The following is a 6,911-nucleotide window of genomic DNA, read 5'->3' as shown; positions in this document are numbered from 1 at the left end:
TTCCTTCCTTCCTTCCTTACTTGAGGTGCAGATGAGCATAACTAGTAAGGTCTGTTTAAGGGTTAAATCTTCACTTGTGTCACTTTTTAAAGCAGAGACACTTCCAGCTCCTCACGTCTCATCCTCTGCTGTTTATTACATCACATCAGTGTTTTTGTGCTTTTGACGGTTTTTCTGGACATAGTGAGACATCTGGTGACATCATCGAGGGCCTCGCAGGGAAAACCTGACGAGCATCTTTAAAAGGTTTAAACAGGGGAGTCAAACTGATTTTCATTCAAGGGCCACATACAGCCTCAATTTGATCTCATGTGGGCCGGATCATTAAAAAGATGGGGGGAAGGAGGGGGGAAGAAAGATATGATGAATGTACAGAAAGATGGATGGAAAAAAGGGAGGAAGGACAGAAGGACATGAGAAAGAAAGTAAGGAAAGATGGAAGGAAGGATAAAAGGAATGGAAAGAAGACAGGAAGGAAAGAAAGGGACGAAGGACAGAAGGAAGGAAGGAAGGAAGGAAGGAACAAAAAAGAGACAGGAAAGAAAGATGCAAGGAAGGAGGGAGGGAAGATATGATGGACGGACAGAATGAAGGATGGAAGAAAGAAAGGAAGTACAGATGGACATGAGAAAGACAGGAAGGACAGATGGAAGGAAGGGTAAAAGGAATGAAGGGAGGAAGGAAATATGGAAGGAAGGAAAGTGGGCCGGATTGGACCCCTCAGCGGGCCGGTTCTGACCCACGGGCCGCATGTTTGACACCCCTGGTTTAAACTATATAATTATTATTTTAGACGATAGACTGATCACTGAAAGGAAGGTAGCAGCTCTGCAGGGTTTTAACAGTTAACTCTAACATGACTCAACTACTTCTCTGTTACACTCTTACATGGTTGGTCGGTTGAAGCGCACACACACACACACACACACACACACACACACACACACACACACACACACACACACACACACACACAGACACACACACACACAGACACACACACACACACACACACACACAGACACAGAAAAGAAGGTCAACACACACACACACACACACTTCCTCCTTGAAGCGGAGATAGCTCTATGTAAATGAGCATCACTTTGGTCTGATTTCCAGCAAGTCACATGGTCTGTAACCACGGCGATTCTCAGAACCCCCCACTGAGCCCCCCTTCCTCCCCCCACAACGTACAGCAACTTCCTTTTTCTCATCAGTGGCTGGTGTGCGTACGTGTGCGCATGTGTGAACTCTGATGTGTGTGTCAGTTAGCTGAGACGCGGTTGAAGGTGGAGGCAAAGGTGGCAACTACACACGCGCACACACACATGCATGCACGCACACACACACACACACACGCACACACACACACACAGAAAAAGCCAATGTGTCGAAACACACTCATAACAAAACTAACACTCTCAGACTCGACGTGGCAGCAGGTGTGTGTGTTTTAGACACGCAGAAGAAAGAGTGTGTGTGTGTGTGTGTATGTGATGTGTGTGTGTGTGTGTGTGTGTGTGTGTGTGTGTGTGTGTGTTGTTACCACTCTGACATGAATGACCTTTGCAGACATGTTTAAAATGAAACCTAAAGATCACACATGTATGAGATCAGTAATCAATCACCTGCTCTGATCATCAATAATCAATAATCAAAGTTTCATTCAGGTGTTTTTCCAGCAGTGTGTGACAGGTGTCAAACGGAGGGACGGTCCCTCATGGTGACACCACATGACATTATTCATGGGTTCCTTTCTTCAATAAAGTCAAATCTAGAAACAGCTGCATGAGTCTCATATTTAACTGTAAGACTTGATTTAATGCAGCTGTTGAACATCTGTGAAGTTAAAACATCATCAGATTAAACACAGAGGAATATAAAGCTCTTAATGCAGGTAGGATTAAAACCCACCTGCATTGGGAGCTACACTCTTCTTCTACTCTTTAAATAAAACCCTTCCAGCTTCTCAAATGTGACGATTTACAGTTTTATATTATAATAAATGAGTTCATTAATTTATCTTTTAGTGTTATAAAGTTAAGCAGATAAACATACAACTGATCTTTTTTATTATTATAATATTTTTTTTATCATTTAACAGATAAAACACTTCAAATCTAATTATAGAAACTAACATGTGATGATGTGATATTGATAATAAAAGCTATAAACAGCTCATGAATGAAACTGTTCATGTGTGGAAAACAGAAACTCAGTCATCAGGGTTTAAGTTGCAGTTTCCTCCAAAAATCACTCTTTACATAATATGTGTGTTTCTTCCGAGTGACGCCGAAACCCTGAAATGCGCCTTTTCTTTTTCTTTTTTGGGTGAAATGAAAACAGGTGAGTGAGTCAGAAACAGAGAGAGAGAGAGAGAGAGAGAGAGAGAGAGGGAGGGAATGTCCCTGCAGAGCACCCACTGACTCATCGGCTCAAACTGTTTTCCAACATGTGGTCGATAACTTCAGGCTCCTTCATATCAGCCGCTGACTCATCTGTCTCCATGTGGCTTATTTAAATAGAAAGACGTTAAAATGTCAAAATAAAAGCATGAATAACTGTTTTTGTGGATCCAACATCAAATTTCTGCTTTTAATCCATTTAGAGAGAATATATTAGAGCAGAGGTGTCAAACTCATCTTCATTCAAAGGACACATACAGACCAGTTTGATCTGATGTGGGCCGGGTCATTAAAAAGATGGAAGGAAAGAAGGAAGAAAGGAAGGAAATAAGAAGGGAAGGAAGGAAAGACAGGCAAAAGGAAGGAGGGAAGAAAGGTAGGAAGGACAGATGGAAGGAAAGAAGGAAGAAAGGAAGGAAATAAGAAGGGAAGGAAGGAAAGACAGGCAAAAGGAAGGAGGGAAGAAAGGTAGAAAGGACAGATGGAAGGAAAGAAGGAAGGACAGATGGAAGGAAGAACAGAATGAAGAAAGGTAGGAAGGACAGATGGAAGGAAAGAAGGAAGGACAGATGGAAGGAAGAACAGAAGGAAGAAAGGTAGGAAGGAAGGACAGATGGAAAGAAGAAAGGAAGGAAGGAACGAAGAAAGGAAAAAAGGAAGGTAGGGAGGACAGATGGAAGGAAGGAAACACAGGAAGGAAAGTGGGCCAGATTGCTCCCCTCGGTGGGCCGGTTCTGGCCCGCGGGCCGCATGTTTGACACCCCTGATCTAATCGGATCAATTAATGAACTAATATTTGCGTGTGTGTAGATTACAGTTCTCTGGAGGTCAGCGTCATGCTTCTGAATAAATGTTTGTTAGTGGAGCGTTGAGTCAGGGTGAGGATGATGATGGTGGTGGTGATGATGATGATGATGGTGGTGGTGGTGATGGTGGTGTGTTAGAGGTCAGGTGTGACTAAGCTGCGGCCGACTTCTTGTAAGCGTCTCTAAAGTTTAGACCTGGCTATAAAAAGTGTTTCTGTATTCAGAGAAAACACAACGAGCAGCCGAGGAGGCGTCTGACTGCTGAGAAACACAACACAGATAGGCCTCCGCAGAATTAATAATAACCACACACACACACACACACACACACACACACACACACACACACACACACACACACACACACACAAAGGGTAACCACAGTGAGCGCTCCGATTGGCCGGCCCGCCTGTTTTTCTAAGAAAAGAGGCGGGCCCTGTGAGGAGGAAGCTGCGTCCATCCTGTTTGTGGTTCATTGATGCTGATAAAGGTTTTATCTGAACCTCACAGACTTCTGCTCCACCCTGCCCCCCCCCCCCCCTCCTCCTCCTCCTCCTCCACCACCAGCAGCAGCAGCAGCAGCAGCAGCAGCAGCAAAGCATTCTGGGTACTGTTGTTCACCAAGAATAAACCCGCGTGGTGGAGTTCGTGTGTGTGTGTGTGTGTGTGTGTGTGTGTGTGTGTGTGTAATGATTCCTCCTGTTCATACTGAGCATTAGATCCTTCATCATGTTTACAACTACTACTACTACTACTACTAGTCCATAAAGTACTACTACTACTACTACTAGTCCATAAAGTACTACTACTACTACTACTAGTCCATAAAGTACTACTACTACTACTACTAGTCCATAAAGTACTACTACTACTACTACTAGTCCATAAAGTACTACTACTACTACTACTAGTCCATAAAGTACTACTACTACTACTACTACTAGTCCATAAAGTACTACTACTACTACTACTAGTCCATAAAGTACTACTACTACTACTAGTCCATAAAGTACTACTACTACTACTACTAGTCCATAAAGTACTACTACTACTACTACTAGTCCATAAAGTACTACTACTACTACTACTACTACTAGTCCATAAAGTACTACTACTGCTACTACTAGTCCATAAAGTACTACTGCTACTACTACTACTACTAGTCCATAAAGTACTACTACTACTACTACTAGTCCATAAAGTACTACTACTGCTACTACTAGTCCATAAAGTACTACTACTACTACTACTACTACTAGTCCATAAAGTACTACTACTACTACTACTACTAGTCCATAAAGTACTACTACTACTACTACTACTACTAGTCCATAAAGTACTACTACTACTACTACTAGTCCATAAAGTACTACTACTACTACTAGTCCATAAAGTACTACTACTACTACTACTACTACTAGTCCATAAAGTACTACTACTACTACTACTAGTCCATAAAGTACTACTACTAGTCCATAAAGTACTACTACTAGTCCATAAAGTACTACTACTACTACTAGTCCATAAAGTACTACTACTACTACTAGACCATAAAGTACTACTACTACTACTACTACTAGTCCATAAAGTACTACTACTACTACTACTACTACTAGTCCATAAAGTACTACTACTACTACTACTACTACTAGTCCATAAAGTACTACTACTAGACCATAAAGTACTACTACTAGTCCATAAAGTACTACTACTAGACCATAAAGTACTACTACTAGTCCATAAAGTACTACTACTAGTCCATAAAGTACTACTACTAGTCCATAAAGTACTACTACTAGTCTATAAAGTACTACTACTACTACTAGTCCATAAAGTACTACTACTACTACTAGTCTATAAAGTACTACTACTACTACTAGTCTATAAAGTACTACTACTACTGATTACAGAGAGGGAAACCTGACTGAAACACTGAACTGGTCCTTTAAAACAAACTTCTCAGTAATCACTCAGATGTTAGATGGAAGTCAGAAAGAGAAGTGTGTGAGAGAAATGTTTTATCCTTTAACATTCAGAGAGCGAACCACAGAACATTCACAGCTGATATAAAAGTCTAAATGAACTAGTCTCTATGAATAAACAACCAAATAACAAAAAAAGTGAGTCCAGCTTCAGCTTCCTGCAGCACATTCCAGCGTCTCACCGTCTCTCTTTAGTTTATAGTTTTAAAACATTTCCTGACAGACACACACACACACACACACACACACACACACACACACACACACTAATCTGATCTCACATCTCCTATTAAAGAATGTATTAAAGTGTGAAGTGTTGAAGGAGCTGCAGCAGTGAGGTCTCCACCCTTCTGCAGAAATCTATCAGCTCTGAGGCTCCACCCGCCACGCACGTATCTGAAGGAGCGTTTGGTTCGTAGCAGGTGGGTGGAGACTAAACGGCCAGCAGGGGGCGAATCCACTGGCTCCAAATAGTCTGACTGTATAGAAGTCTACCAGCATGGTGTTCACTTAGTTAATTACTAGATGAAACAGGGTATGTTTTAGGGTGTTGCTACCTTGTGATTGACAGTCGCTACCATGGCAACAACGTTAATAATGTAATATAAACAAAATTCACAGAGTTTAGACGTCGCTGTTGTTATTTCAGCGTGTTTTCAGCTCATTAAAGTTAATTTTAACATTTTGGTCGCCTAAAAAAGTTTTCGGTTGGACTAAAAAAAAAGCTTTGACCCTAGCTCCACCCTCCTCATCCAAATATGGTCACTTCTGGCTCCAAAAATCAAAACATGGCGACGGTCAAATTTGCTAAACTCGAGGCTTCAAAAGAGCAGTTTCAGGTCTTCTTTAATGCAGCATGATGTTTATTTAGTTAATTATGTAAAATAGACGATAAAAAAGGGTATGCTTTATGGTGTGGCTCTGTTGTGATTGTTGTTACCATGGCGACAATGCTGATAATGTAACGTAACCATGGCATAACCACAGACTCACCGAGTTTAGACGAAGCTGTCGTTATTTCACAGTGTTTTCAGCCCATTAAAGTTAATTATAACATTTTTGTTGCCTAAATAATTCCTATTAAGTGTTTGGTTGGACTAAAAAAGCCTGTAAGGAGTCGGATGTTCAGTATTTATCGTAAGTACATTTAGTTTTGATGGTTTTAAGCCTTTTATCACGAGCGAAAAATCAGCATTAGCATCATCAGCGTTAACCATAGACTGTCAATGCACTGCAGCTACCACTAAGGTCAGCCCCTTCATCCAAATATGGTCACGTCTGGCTCCAAAAGTTAAACATGGCGACGGTCAAATAGCTAAACTGGAGGCTTCAAAATGCCCTCTCAGTGACTACGTCCATGTGTTTTACAGTCTAAGCTTCTCAGCACTCTGCAGGATCAGGACTGAGCTCATCACTGAGGGAGTGTCGGTGCTGCTGCAGAGCTGGTGAAGCAGGAAGGAAGTAAAAACCCACAAAACCAACCAATGGGAGCGAGCGTCAGGTGAGCGTGTCAGGTGTGACAGGATGTGTGAAGCGGCAGCGGCAGCTTTACGTCCTTTCTTCTAGACATTTATCTTCCTGTTCTGTGAGCTGCAGGAAACAACTTCCTGTCATCATGCTGCAGAGCTAACACACACACAAACACACACATATAAGCGAATGCACACAAGCTAACACACACACACATAACCAAATGCACACACGCTAACCCACACACG

This window comes from Scomber japonicus, chromosome 4 (genome assembly GCF_027409825.1).
Source record: "Scomber japonicus isolate fScoJap1 chromosome 4, fScoJap1.pri, whole genome shotgun sequence".
NCBI classification, from domain to species: domain Eukaryota; kingdom Metazoa; phylum Chordata; class Actinopteri; order Scombriformes; family Scombridae; genus Scomber; species Scomber japonicus.
This window is presented reverse-complemented; position numbering follows the sequence as displayed.